The sequence below is a fragment of the Sus scrofa genome, chromosome 9, assembly GCF_054392235.1.
Source record: "Sus scrofa isolate SSC_HxYL_T2T_F1_AM1 chromosome 9, Sscrofa_HxYL_maternal_Yorkshire_Landrace_v2.0, whole genome shotgun sequence".
Classification (NCBI taxonomy): domain Eukaryota; kingdom Metazoa; phylum Chordata; class Mammalia; order Artiodactyla; family Suidae; genus Sus; species Sus scrofa.
The window spans coordinates 57,011,157-57,026,445 of record NC_139391.1 but is presented as its reverse complement, the minus strand read 5'-3'; the positions used below and the strand labels follow the sequence as shown (position 1 = coordinate 57,026,445).

The 15,289-nt window shown below is 41.5% G+C and overlaps 1 protein-coding gene across 2 annotated transcripts in view; it reads left to right on the top strand.

The window, feature by feature from the left end:
- Positions 1-363: 363 nt before the first annotated feature.
- PRDM10 (PR/SET domain 10) overlaps positions 364-15,289 on the top strand; it is a 92,184-nt gene continuing 77,258 nt past the window's right edge. For both annotated transcript variants that reach the window (XR_014815567.1, XM_013979568.3), the window contains exon 1: positions 364-465. The gene's annotated coding sequence lies outside the window, so the exon portion shown is untranslated. The remainder of the gene's footprint in view (positions 466-15,289) is intronic.

Sequence of the window (15,289 nt, the reverse complement as noted above, 5' to 3'; positions counted from 1 at the left end):
TGACCCTGAATCCGAAGAGTCGGCTCTTCTGATTGGCTTAGAGCACAAACGCAGGCGAACGCTGCCCGAAACCCGCTCTTTGATTGGATTTTAAACGAACAGCAGAGCACGAAATAAAGAGGCCTTCAGCCATTGGGCCATTGTGTGAATCTCCTTTTGGCTTCTCCACCGACTGAATAAGCGTCTCAGGATCTTCGTCATGAGTCTTAAATCTGGGCCTGTCAGTTCGCCCCAGCGTTACTCGTCTTTCGGCAGGGCAAGGAGTTTACAGAGTTCAACCAATCATATAACGCCGAGATCAGGTTGCCAGGCAGATTATGCTAATGACGCCCCGCCTTTTATGCTGCTCCCACTCTGCGGCGGGAAGAACCACCTGGAGGTGGCGGGGGGGTTTGATTTCCATCACCCCTAGGGAGAGAGGATCGGGGACCCGCTGATCTACCAGCTCCCCTCACCCAACGTCGTGTAAGTACCTAAAGGATTAAGGGAACCGGATAAGCCAGCGTCCAGAGTACCCCATCGACTGGGAGGGTGTTTCGTCTTTGCTTAGTCCCACCCAAAATGGCGCCAAGCTCTTTCCGCGTCTCAGAGCCCGGCCGGGGCCAGCCGACCGCGGACCCGGGTGGGGGGGGGAGCTTGGTGATGGTGGTGGGGGGGAGAAATCCCGGCGGCACCGCCCGATGGTACAGTCCAGCCGGGGCTGGGACAAGGCACCTCACTCGGGGTGGGGGGTCAAACCATCTGCACCTTCCAAGGGGAAAGGGGCAAAATCCCCTACCCGAGCCCCTCCTGGCGCTGTGTTCAGCCATGGCTCCGGCGCCTCTTCGCCCTGCCTTCCCCGCGCGCAGCCTCCCCCCTGCGACCCCCGAGCGGCTCGCACGCTCCGCCGGCCGCGCGCACCTCTCCTCCCCTGCCCGCGTTGGTTGGGCCGGGACGGCGGTTGGGCGCCCTGCACGCTTCTGCGGCGGCGGTTGGGCGGGCGCTTGGGGTGCGGCGGGCGCTCGGGGTGCAGCAGGCGGTCTCAGCTGGCGGGCGCGGGGGCGGCGGCGCGGCGTTGGACTAGGGGCCGGCGGGCTCAGTGGTCTGGGTTCCCTGCTTTGTCTCGGGAGGCCGCGCCACCGTCTTGCCATTGATTGTTGGCTCCTAGTTCCTTATGCACAAGTTGGCGTCCCGGGACCCGGCGAGGGATGGCCCGTTTGGGGCATTCTTGGTGGACAGTGTTCGCGGTGGGCAGGGCGCAGGCCGAGGTCCACCTCTGCTCTGGGGCGGCGGGGACGGGTGCGGAGGCTTGAGCCACAGGCCTTTGGGAAGCGGGTTGGCGGTACTGAGTTGCCAGCCTATCGTCAGCTTTGCTTAAGCACTTTTTAGCCTGTGGCCACATCTCGGGTGCTCTGCTAAGTCAAGTGAACGCAGATTTGTCGAATTTTGTGTGCGTTCGTGCTTAGCCTTGTTTGGCGGGTTGGTTGGGTTCCGATCAATTTTCAGTCAATGTTTGTGTACGTTTAAGCACAAGGCTGGCTCCTTCTAGGTCTGAAGTCGAGGATCAAGCTTGAGAGGGTTCGCACCCAGCTGGGCCATGTGCCATTCGAAGCCTATTCAAATCTTGCCCGGCTGGTCGTCCCCCAAAGTTCTTTAAACTCAGAAGCACTTCATAAAAAACAAATCACTCGTGAGGGTTTGCGGCCTCTTTTTCTGACGCATTCCTTTGTTTCTCCACCTTTTGCTGTAAGCTCTTTGAAGGCAGGAAGGTGTACTGTGTGTGTTTTTGGTACACTGCCCACTCCACCCCCAGCACCGCAAGCGCTTCTGTGTTGAGGAACTGTACTTATATGATGTTCTAAATTGAAAAAAACTAAATTAAAAAAGATCGAGGCAAGCTCTGCTTAAAGCAATGTTGATTCAACCTGATACGTTTACAAAGTAACTTCTGGGCTTTTTTTTTTTTTTTTTCCTTCTTTCTTTATAGGGCCGCACCTGCTGCATATGGAAGTTCTCAGGCAGGGGTCTAATTGGAGCTGCAGCTGCCAGCCTATACGCCACAGCATTGCCAGATCCTAGTCGTGTCTGCGACCTTCGCCACAGCTCACAGCAACGCCGGATCCTTAACCCACTGAGCGAGATCAGGGATTGAACTCGCCTTCTCGTGGATCCTAGTGTGGTTCCTTACCGCTGAGCTACCGTGGAAACTGCCTGGGTTTACTTTCTAAAGTGAAGTGAAATTGACATAATATAAACCGTTTTAAAGTGATTGAATTAGTATTAAATATGCACATTTAAAAATTTTGAACCGAAACTTTTTTCCCACCCTGTATCTCTATTCGTTTATTCCTTGAGCCCTGGCTCTTGGCTCTCCTCTTATTTGTTTTGGGAGGATGTTAAAACTGCTGGCTGTTTTTCTAAATAAGCTATTTTTAATTTTCTGATGTTTTGCAATGTGCTCCACCAGGTGCCCCGTGTATTGTACATGTGAATGTAATCGAGTGTGTATCAGGTGAGGCAAAGTTCAAGTCTTCAAGGGCCCTCAGTGTTTTTTACCAAGAGATTATGGTGGCATAAGAGATGATATATCATTCCAGTGCAGTCCTGAATTGGTTGGCACTGCCTCAATTTCCACTTGTCTAAATTTTTTTTTTCCTTCTAATTTTAACAGTAATACATGATCATTGTAGAAAATATAGAAACAGTATAAAAAGTAAAAATTAGCTGAAGTACAATTATCAGAGATGGTCTTTACTGATATTTTGGTGTGCTTCAAATCTTTTCTTGTGTGTGTGTAGAAAACATTTTTAGAAACTTGGTATCTTGATATATGGTTTCCATATTTAGGATTGTTTCTGTTTTTGTTTTAATGTAAATATGTACCTAATGACACCACTGATGATTTGCCATTTTCACTTGTTTTCCCCATTACTTGAAGGGGCATCATGAAATCCTCTGAACTAGGAACTACAATATTTGATTCATTCTGTTTTTTACAAGCAGAATTTATTGATGACTGTTTAAGTTTATCATAGGTAACCTAGTGGGAGAGGTTTCCGAGTGACAAATAGAATTATTCCAAGAGTTGAGAAATACCGAGCAGTAATTTTGGCTTCCTTAATAATTCTGCATGTTAAGCACTCTGAACACATGGTAACTGCATAATTTCATTTGGTACAAATGATAAACTGGTAAACACCCTGTCGTTACAATGTTGGAACTGTTTCACCAGAGTTTGTTTTCAAGTAGAATGCTGATGTACTTTGACCTATTACCACTAAAATACACAGTCTTCCCCCACCTGCCTCAGTCCCAGAGAATATAGACACACCCTGTCCAACCATTCCTGTGGTTTTTCACAAGCAGAATTTATTGGTTACTGTTTAAATTTATCATAGTTGCTTTAATATATTAGCAAATGGGTAACTGAAATATTTTAAAGAATTGGGGTTGAGAAACAGGGAGGAGGGAGACTTAGATAATCCCTAGTCCCAATTCTAGCAAGACTAGCTAAAATGTGGTAAAAACACTCATAATAAAATTTAAAAATCTATACTCTGCAGTGCTTTCAAGAACCTCAAACATATACATTGCTAAAAGGTTACTAGCTGCTAAAATAGTCTGTTACTGTTTGTTATATCCATTTTTTAGTTGAACTCATTTATTTCAGCTTCAGAACTTTGGAGCTAAAGGCTTGCCTTTTTTTTTATTTTAACCTATGTCCTTCACTCATGATTTTTCCTTCAATCTCATGGTTTGTGCTCTGGTTGCAACCAGAGCCTCTTTGCTGCTCTCCTTCAGATCTTTGCAGGCCAGTTATTGTTACAAGTAGCTACATGTGTTTGTGGAGCGCTTGAAATATGTCCAGTACTGTGAGTGTGAAATGCCTGCCAGATTTTTGAGATTTATTTTGAAAAAAACCTGAAATATTTCAGTTTATAAAATATTGATTACATGTTGACATGATAATATGTTGCATATACCAGTTTAAATAAAATACATTATTGCAATTAATTTTGTCTATTTCTACTTAGGAAAAAAATTGGCTGCTAGAAGATTTTAAATTATGTATATGGCTTGCATGGGTGGCTTGCTTGATAACATCCATTGAATAGTGCTGCCTTAGACAATCCCATGGGGTGGTGTGTTCCCAGGTGGCAGTGAGTCAATATAATACCATGTATTGTCTTTTTGTTCCTATAGTTTCAACCAATAGCTGCTGTTTATATGTAGATATGTCTGATTTTTTTTAGTACTTATAGCTCTCACAGAAGCATTATTATTCTTTTGAAGAATTCCTTAATTTTTATTATTTATTTATTCATTTATTTTGTCTTTTTAGGGCTATACCCGAGGCATGTGGAGGTTCCCAGGCTAGGGGTCTAATCGGAGCTGTAGCCGCTGGCCTACACCACAGCTACGGCAACACCGGATCCTTAGCCCACTGAGCCAGGCCAGGGATTGAACGAGCAACCTCATGGTTCCTAGTCGAATTCGTTTCCTCTGCGCCATGACGGGAACTCGTAATTTTTATTTTTTATTTTTATTTTTTGTCTTTTGGGGCCACACCTGAGGCGTATGGAAGTTCCCAGGCTAGAGGTTGAATCGGAGCTGTAGCTGCCAGCCTACACCACAGCCAGGGCAACACAGGATCCTTAACCTACTGAGCAGGGCCAGGGATCAAACCTGAGTCCTCATGGATTCTAGTCAGGTTTGTTACTGCTGAGCCACTATGGGAACTCCAAGAATACCTTAATTTTAAAACCAGTTCCAGGTAGTTGAGTTAACTGTTACTCAGTTAATATATTCAGTTAATCTTTTGAACTTTAATGAAATGACATCTCTTAAGCACATAATCCATTAAAAGTTGAGCTAAGCATAACCAGCCAAGATTTTCCCAACTTGATCTGCTACCTGCTCATTGATTTCATTTTTTTAATTTTAATTTTTATTTTTGGCTGTACTTATGCCATACAGAAATTTCCAGACCAGGGACTGAACCTGAGTCACAGCTGTGACCTGAGCCATAGTGGTGACAATGCTAGATCCTCAACCTGCTGTGCCTCATTGATTTTTATAATGTGGTATTTTTCAAAGATTTAAGAAATATTTTTGGGAGATGCTTGAAATTGAGAAAATCAAGCTCAGAATTTTTTTCTCGTGTGATTAAAGAAAAGGCCACAATAGATTGCTTCAAGATGTGAAACACTGGCCTAGCTCATGAGACAACTATCTTTTTATACATAAAGAACCAGGGAGTTACTGTTGTGCCTCAGCAAAGATGAATCTGAGCAGTATCCATGAGGATGCAGGTTAGATCCTTGGCCTCACTCAGTGGGTTAAGGATCTGGTATTGCTGTGAGCTGTGGTATATGTAGACACAGACTCTGATCTGGTGTTGTTGCTGTGGCTTAGGCTGGCAGCTGTAACTCTAATTCAGCCCCTAGTCTGGGAACCTCCATATGCCGCAGGTGCGGCCCTAAAAAGAAAAAAAAAGTTAAAGAAACTTAACCCATAGATAAAATCATATCCTTTTTATACTTATATTTGGAAACATTGACCCTTTTGCCCTCACTTAACATTGCTGATGTGTTTCCTTTACTACCCTAAATGGGGGTTAGATACCATGTTGCACTGAACAGCATGGGCCTTGGAGGCAAAGGAACCTAGGTTCATGGCTCAAGAACTGGCTGTGGTCTCAGGTTCATGACTTAACCTCTGCACGCCTTAGTTTCGATATCAAATTATTAAGCCAGTTTCTTAGTTGTTAATGAGGATAATAATAGTATTGACCTCAAAGACTCAGTGTGAAAATGCTTGTTATCACCAGGGAGTGTAAATGGCTCAGTAGCAAAGCAAAGAGTGGTCAGTGACTCAATAACTGTTCGCTGATTTTGGACCTTCTGCTTCAGCCAAACCGGTCTTCCCACTGTCCTTACAAGATCCGGGGTTTTCCTTCATGTTTTCACACCTTCATTTCTCAAATGGAATGTTTGTTCTTTTCTCCCCCACTTCTGCCCACCAAAATTCCATCCATTCTTCTACAGCGGTGGTCGGTAGAGAAGCAGATAGTAAATATTTGCAGCTTCATGGGTCAGGTGGCCCCTGTTGCAACTAGTCTCTGCCCCTGGTGTGAATGCTTGGCTGTGTTCTAATTAAACTGTATTTATGGACCTTGAAATTTGAAGTAATATAATTTCACGAATATTCTTCTTTTGAGTCTTTTCAACCACTTAAAAATGTAAAACCATTCTTAGCTCACAGGCCATACAATAAACAGGTGTCAGATCATGCTGGAGCAAGGTAAAAGCACACCTCACTGAGCCTGTGGACAGACCCGTCTTACTTGAAAGTGATCCCTCTAGTCTCTGCATGTCCTAAGGATATTTTTCTAGTGCTTAAAAAAATTTGAGTGCTTAATTAGTATTAGGTAGCAACTATTTGTACTTATTTCTTGCTTCCTAAACATAAATTCCCAGAAGCTTGGAATATTTTTAATCCCCTCCTGTAGGTTGCAGTACAAAAATGCCTTTTACTTAGTGGATTCCTAATGTTTGGCGGGATAAAGGAAAATAATACAATTTAAGACATTCAAAGTGAGTTCCGGAATTTTCCTTCCTTTACTTCAATATTCTTATTTTTGTATTGCAAATTCTACTAGTTTGTTGGCATTGCTTGAAGATTTTAAGGCCAATCTGTTGGGGGTTATTTTCAGTCTTGCCACAAACCATGATTGTAAGCAACCTATTATAATGTTATTTTGATAGAGGAATGGCTATGATCCTTTGACTAATTATGGCTTTGTGTTTGACTGCCTTTTTTTTTTTTTTTTTTTTTTTTAAAGGGCCGCAGATGCGGCATATGGAAGTTCCCAGGCTAGGGGTCGAATTAGAGCTACAGCTGCCGGCCTACACCACAGCCATAGCAACTCAGGATCTCAGCCAAGTCTGCAACCTACAGGGTTCGTTACCAGAGAGCCATGAAAGGAACTCCCTTAAGTGTCTTTTCTAAGGTACCTGTTTGCATTTAATCTATAGTGTGTGATGATGATTGAACAATATTATAACTACTTTACAAATGAGAAAGAGGCAGAAGGATTTTTGAAGAGTGGTGGGAGCAAGGTGGCTAAGTCCTCAGTTCCAGGCAGTGGCTGTGTATATTTATGAGTTTAGCTTTTTATTCATCATTTATTCATCATCTCTCTTTGAAGTTGATGAATTAAAATTATTCTGGATTTCAAGTACGTCATAATTTGATAAATATGAGGTCCTGTGACCAACTGATGTTTCGGACGCTTGTTTATGTAATGCACAAGTTTTCTCAAGTACGTTAAACCCCCTGAGGTGAGATATAACCGCAAAACAGTACTTCTAGAATTAAAACGAAATTATGGGGCAGTACTTTGATGAACTTTGTTTCACTTAAAAGTTTAAGAAAATTGATGTTCATATTTATATGTACTTTTCCCAAACCTTAGGTATCTCTTCAAAAATTATCTTTTTATACATATCATTTAAAAAAACATCTTTTTTTCAGATTCATGGTTTTTCAATATTTATAAACTGTAGGAGTTATATTTTAAGCCTAACAAAATATGTATATAACCTTTCAGAAAAAATTCTGAAACTTTTCTGAGTGACTTTAAATAAACTCTGAATGAATGAAGAGATGCTACTTTGGCGATTAGATGATTTAATATTGTAAGGCAGCAATTCTTTAGAAACAGACTTATGGATTTAATGTAATCCCAGCAAATTAAAAAAAAAAAACTGAATAGACTGATAAAATTTTTGCCAAGGCCTGAGAAAAGGCAAGACACTCTTGAAAACAACGTTGGAAAAAGTTCTCTACGAGGGATCAAGAAGAGCTCAATAATTATGACTATGCTATTGGCACCAGGATAGAGTAATCAATCAAACACCACCACTAGAAACCATCTCACACACATTTGGACATTTGGTTTATGAACCAAGAGGCATGGCAGATAAAAGGCAAAACAATACAACTTTTATAAGTCGACATAGGAGGATATGTTCATTACCTCAGTCTAGAGAAGGTTTTTTTTTTTTATGTAAGATGTTACCTGTGCTAACAGAATAGTGGGCATAAGTCTTGAACAGGCACTTCTGAAAAGGAGAAATCCAAGTGTCTAATAAACACATGTGTTCAGCTTTGTTAATAATCAAGGAAATGCAAATTACAACCACATTGCCATGTTACTGTACTCTAAAAGTTGGTAAATGTGTAGCTAAATTAAAAGTTGGCAGTACCAAGTCTTAAAGCTGTTGAGCAATAGAATAATCATACTTGGCTGATAGGAGTACAAATTGGTGTGACTACTTAGAAAAATAGTTTGGCATTACCTAGAAAGTCCAAAGCCTAGCAGTTCCACTGTGAGAGAAGTGCATACACATGAGAGAACCAGGACAAATATTTGGACTAATTAAGTTTCCTGATATGAGTTGATTTGTTTAATATCTGTGGGCTGCTACATTCTATATACTGGTGGCTTTTTTTTTTTTGGCCATGCCAGTGGCATGTGGAAGTTCCGAGGCCAGGGATCAAACCTGTGCCACAGTGACAATACCAGATGCCTCACCTGCTATGCCACAAAAGAACTCCTTTGCTGAATATTTAAAAAAATTGTTTTAATGATTTTTAATATTTCCATTATAGCTGGTTTACAGTGTTCCATCAGTTTTCTACTGTACAGCAAAGTGACCCAGTCACACATACATATATACATTCTTTTTCTCACATTATCCTCCATCATGCTCCATTGTAAATGACTAGATATAGTTCCCAGTGCTATATAGCAGGATCTCATTGCTTATCCATTCCAAAGGCAATAGTTTTCATCTATTAACCACAGATTCCCAGTCTGTCCCCCTCCCTTTCCCTCCCCTTTGGCAACCACAAGTTTGTTTTCTAAGTCCATGAGTTTCTTTTCTGTGGAAAGGTTTATTTGTGCCATATATTAGATTCCAGATATAAGTGATATTATATGGTATTTGTCTTTCTGACTTCATCTAGTATGAGAGTCTCTAATTCCACCCATTTTGCTGCAAATGACATTATTTTGTTCTTTTTTATGGCTGAGTAGTATTCCATTGTGCCTATATACCACATCTTCTTAATCCATTCATCTGTCAATGGACATTTAGGTTGTGTCTTGGCTATTGTGAATAGTGCTGCAATGAATATATGGGTGCATGTATCTTCTTTTAAGGAAAGTTTTGTCTGGATATGTGCCCAAGAGTGGGATTGCTTGTATTTAGTTTTCTGAGGAAACTTCATATTGTTTTCCATAGTGGTTGTACCAACTCTGCTGAATATTTTAATAAAATCTTCCATCTAGTCTATTCTTCATTTCCTAAAACAGTTCTGGGCATAGAATAGGCATTTAATATATGTTGTTGTTTTGTTTTGTTTTTGCTATTTAGGGCCACACCCATGGCATATGGAGGTTCCCAGGCTAAGGATCCAATCAGAGCCTGCAGCTGCCAGCCTATGCCAAAGCCACAGCAATGTGGGATCCGAGCCTTGTCTGTGACCTACACCACAGCTGGCAACGCCAGATCCTTAACCCACTGTGCAAGGCCAGGGATTGAACCCGCATTCTCATGGATCTTAGGTTTGTTAACCACTGAATCATGAAGGGAACTCCTATATTGTTGCGTTTTAAAAATTTATTATTTGAGTTTTTGTAGTGGGTACCCTTCACTGTAACTTTGTAGTTAACTCTCTGGCTATTGACTAATTTGCTCAATTAAATCTGTTTGTGGGTTTGGTAAATTACAACCTCCCCTGGTGCCTTTGAGATCAAGCCTCACCTGGTGATTGCATCATCTGGTGGGAGAATGAGGAGGCTGAGGGCGGAGCCATGCTCTGGTTCTGGCAGCTTTGCCTGGGAGGAAAGCTGTGCAGCAGGGAAGGGAAAAGATATCTAAACTCTGTAGTAGAAGGGATCTGGGTTCAAATCCTGCTTATTAGCAGTGTGACCTTGGACAAGTAACAGTTTTTGAAGGACATCTCATAATGCCTGGTATATGATAGGTGTTCAGTAAATGGCAATAGCCATAATGATTACTATGCCACTAGTTGTTTAATTAAGTAACACTGAATGTCTGCAGTAAGTGTTTTCAATCAGATATACTACGATTATGCTGATTTTTTATTTTTATTTTATTTTATTTATTTATTTTTATTTTTGTCTTTTTGCCTGTTCTTGAGATACTCCCGCGGCATATGGAGGTTCCCAGGCTAGGGGTCGAATCAGGGCCGTAGCCACCTGCCTACATCAGAGCCACAGCAACGCCAGATCCGAGCAGCGTCTGTGGCCTACACCACAGCTCATGGCAACGCCAGTTCGTTAACCCACTGAGCAAGGCCAGGGATCGAACCCGCAACCTCATGGTTCCCAGTCGGATTCGTTAACCACTGCGCCACGACGGGAACTCCTATGCTGATTTTTTTAAAAAAAGAACTCCATTTATTAGAGGATTCTAATGTTGTGGTCTCATTTAACATGTGTAGCCTATATCTGAATGAAGTGGTCCAGTAAGTATTTGCAAAGAGTAGATATAGCTGAGATTTCTAAATAGGAATGGGATCTCTGTTGATGGAAGAAATTGCTAATCACATAGTCTTAAAATTCTATTCATTTTACATTCAAATATGCATGTTACCTAGTGAAATGCATCAGTTGAGAGGGCCCTTGCCTACCGTTAAGACATATTTATCCCCCAGTTAATTGTTTAATAATGAAAATGTATTGCCTTTTACTTGGAAGATTGATATCTTCATGAACTCATACGTAGCATTTGGAATACACTTATCGGAGTATACTGCAACAAACATCCCACTCTCTTAACAGTGAGTCCATAAGTTAGGTAAATCAGGTGTTATTATTCCAGTTGTCAAAGAACTTCTTTGCCTTCACATCCAGTATTTTCCTACTACTCTGTACTGAGAAAACACTTTAAGAAATACCCTGGCTTTTATACCAGACCAGTAGATGCTGGCCTTATAGAAGTTTTATTAAGATGGAGGAGGTGAGGAGTTCCTGTTGTGGCTCAGTGGTAACAAACCCGACTACTGTCCGTGAGGATGTGGGTTCTATCCCTGGCCTTGCTCAGTGGGTTAAGGATCTGGTGTTGCCCATGAGCTGTGCTGTAGGTCGCAGATGCAGCTCAGATCCTTTGCTGTGCTGTGGTGTAGGCTGGCAGATACAACTCTGATTTGCCCCCTAGCCTGGAAACCACACTATGCCGCCAGCACGGACCTAAAAAAACCCCAAAAACCAAAAAAACAACCCCCCCCCAAAAAAAAAGATGGAGGAGGTGAAATTAGATTATAAATATTAATTAGACACCATTAATATAGAGTTTTTTTTTGAAGGAGATAACTGCCTCACTATGTGGTCTGTCTGGGCTCACCATCTTGTTAATTGATTGCTTATTTTACCATTCCATGTTTCATATTTAACGCTGCAAACAAGGGACTGAGGTTGAGAGACTGAATTGAACATAAAGGCAGTTACTTCAAATCAGTATCACTTTGCTTCTTAGTCCTGGAGCCATGCCCTGGTTCAGTATAGTTGAGCAGAAGTCTGTGCTTTTCTCAGGAATTGAGGTAGAGTGAACAGGTAGTTACACTGTTTATATAGTGTTTGTTTTTTCTTTTTAGGGCTGCCCTTGCAGCATATGGAGGTTCCCAGGCTAGGGTTCGAATCGGAGCTGTAGCCATTGGCCTACACCACAGCTCACAGCAACGCTGGATCCTTAACCCACTGATCGAGGCCAGGGATCGAACCTGTGTCCTCATAGATGCTAGTCAGATTCATTTCTGCTGAGCCATGATGGGAACTCCTATATCGTGTTGAATTATGAAAATTGTGATCTAGAGTAATTTCCTCTAGGCAAATTTAGTATTCTTTTTTCCCAGTTAAAACATTTTAAAGCTCTTGAAATTATTGAGGAAACAGCTTTATACTTGAGATTATACCTCTTAACATTATCTAGTATTTTATCCTAACCTGGATTTATGATTGTTGAGTCATAGTTACCACTGAGAACCATCTATAAAAAAGGCTTTCAGGGCCCCAGAAGACTTACCTGCAGGTCTCCTATTTAGTTCCTGCAATGGTTAACTCAACAAAAGCACTTGTGATATGTGGGCCAGATAGCTTTACAGGGTGTGTGCCCAGCCACAGACTGTATTTGTACTCTTGCCAGTTCTGTGAACAAATGCTACTGTTGAAAGAGGGAGCTACAGGGATTGTGCTCAGAGCTGTGTCATCCATTATCCATAGTCGGAAAACATGGATGCTGAGTATCACTTGATGAGTCGTTTGTATCCATCTTTCAATCTTCAGATGTTCGTCATAAATCCGTATTTGCATACAAAGCTTATTTCAAATATTCCCGGTAAGTGTTTGGAACAGATTTGCTTGTTATCATATGGTGAAGGGAAGCTAGGCCATCAGATGTGCATGACAGTAACCTTGTAGCAAGGACGACCACCTAAATTAATAACCTCCCCGCCTTTTCAGAATTCTAAGACCTTCGTACAGCAAACATACTAGAGAAGCTGGTAAGTTGTATGTTTTGAAGAAAGGCATAAGGATTCTAAGTTTTTGTGTAGTAATAAAAGTCTCTTTTTTTAAAGGTGACTTTGAGCACAGGAAGTCTGCATATGCATATTTATTAACATCATGAAGTTGGAGTAAGAATTCAGAGCTCCAGTCTTTGCCCAGTGCTTCATTAAGCAGTTCTTGGCCTCATTATAATCAGTCTCTCATATATTTCTAGGATGATTTTCCAAAAAGTGTTATTGCCATGATAAAATATTTTTCTTGCCTTCTTGTGCAAGAGTTGGCCAGATCTGGCTGACTGCAGCATCATCTGGAGAAGTTTAGAAAGAGAGAGTCCAGCTCATCCTCTGCCTTTGCAATTGATAGAATCCAGCATTTCAGGGATGAGACTCTGGAATCTTTTTGTCTAGATCCTTCAGAGAAGCTGATAAAACCAGTTCATAGACTTTGGGAATTGTAATTCTTCAGCTTGAAGTCTTTCATAGGCCCATCCTATTGTTTGAGGCTTTCCTGTCTTATAGTTACTAGTCCTTGAGCATGTCCTCAGTTTCTCTTGCCTCTGGAACATTTTCAAGCTGTTTTCATCAGAAATGCTTTTATATTTATTCTAGTAGTAATAGTATTCTCTTTCTCTCTCTCTGTATCTATATAAAGGTTTTTGATGTTTATTGCCAAATTTCTTCCTAGAAGGTTTGCTTTGATTTAAATGCCCATCTTTTTTTGAGGTATAATTCACATACCATGCAATTCACTCATTTATTTTTGTTTTTGTTTTCGTCTTTTTGCCATTTCTTGGGCCACTCCCGCAGCACATGGAGTTTCCCAGGCCAGGGGTTCAGTTGCAGCTGTAGCCACCGGCCTACGCCAGAGCCACAGCAACGTGGGATCCGAGCCGCATCTGCAACCTACACCACAGCTCACAGCAACGCTGGATCCCCAACCCACTGAGCAAGGCCAGGGATCGAACCCGCAACCCCATGGTTTCTAGTCGGATTCGTTAACCACTGCGCCACAATAGGAACTCCTCACTCATTTATTTTTTTCTTTCTTTTTTTATTACTCACTGAATTTGTTACATTTATGGTTGTATAATGATCATCACAATCCAGTTTTATAGGATTTCCTACCCACAACCTCAGCGCATCCTCCACCCTGCAAACTGTCTCCTTTGGAGACCATAAGTTTTTCAAAGTCTGTGAGTCAGTATCTGTTCTGCAAAGAAGTTCATTCTGTTCTTTTTTCAGATTCCACGTGTCAATGAAAGCATTTGATGTTGGTGTCTCATTGTATGGCTGATTTCACTTAGCATGATAATTTCTAGGACCATCCATGTTGCTAAAAGTGCGGTATTTTGTTCCTTTTAATGGCTGAGTAGTATTCCATTGTGTATATGTACCACATCTTCTGGATCCACTCCTCTGTCGATGGACATTCAGGTTGTTTCCATGTCTTGGCTATTGAAAATAGTGCTGCAATGAACGTTAGAGTACATGTGTCTTTGCGAGTCATGGTTTTCTCTGGATAGATGCCCAGGAGTGGGATTGCTGGCAATTCACTCATTTAAAGTAAACAATTCTGTGACTTTAGTATATTCACAGTTATAAAACTATCACCACGTTCAATTTTAAAATATTTTCACAACCCTAAAAGAAACTCCATACCTCTTAGTCATCACCCCTTAATTCCTCATTTCATCCCAATCACCGGGCAACCACTTATCCACTTTCTACCTCTTTTGACTTGTCTTTTCTGCAAATTTCATATAAATGGAATCATTCAATATGTGGTCCTTTGTGATTAACTTCTTTCACTTAGCAAAGTTTTCAAGGTTTATTTTTATTGTAGTGTATATCAGCATTTCATTTCATTTCTTTTTTTTTTTTTTTTTTTTGCTCGGGGGGCCCACAAGTCAAGTCAAAAACTGCTGAGTAGCAGAGTGGGATTTTGGTAGTTTCATTTTGTTGGAAAGAAAAAATTGGAATTCAGGGCCCACCAAGCTTCCCTAGGCTCCCTAGGAAACACCTTGACATCTCTGTTGCCAGTCCTGCAAAGCTAAGCTCCTAGGGCATGTGAGGCTTTAAGGCCCTGGTTTCATTCTGTTCCTTGATCCACCCGCATTTACTTTGTGAACATCCCTCAAGTCGAACACTAATGAATTGTGTGCTTTTCTGTAGGTCTGTGATACACACTGTTTGAGGCTTCCACCTGAAATCTGGTGAGAGCAGAATGGAGGACTTCTGATAGACTTCTCTTTGAAATTGCCTTCACGTTTTACCAGCCAACCAGCTCTTCTTTGTAAAAAAGGAAAAGGCAAACATCAAAGTTTATCATTCTTTAGAACTCGCACTGAGTGCTGGTTCCTTTTGAACTCTCAAGGATATTAGTGTAGAATTGTCAGGCTAAGACCTCCGACATGTCCTTAGCCTGGGTTTTCTTTTTCTTTGAGTAAGAGTTCTTTTGAATGACTTGGTGGGCTTCTAATGCATTGCTAACAAACTATCAAATGGGATGGGAGGATCGGTCTTTGTTTTTTGGTGCATGAATGGTTCTTATATGATCTTGGAAAATACAGCCCACATTTCTTGGGTTGACACAGAGAAAGATTTGCTTGCATGCCCCTTTTGAGGTATGAAGAAAGGAGTGCTACAGACCTGACTGGAAAAAGTAGCCTTTGTTCAAGGAAGAGAGCCCCTAGTTGATAGTCTTTGAAGCCCT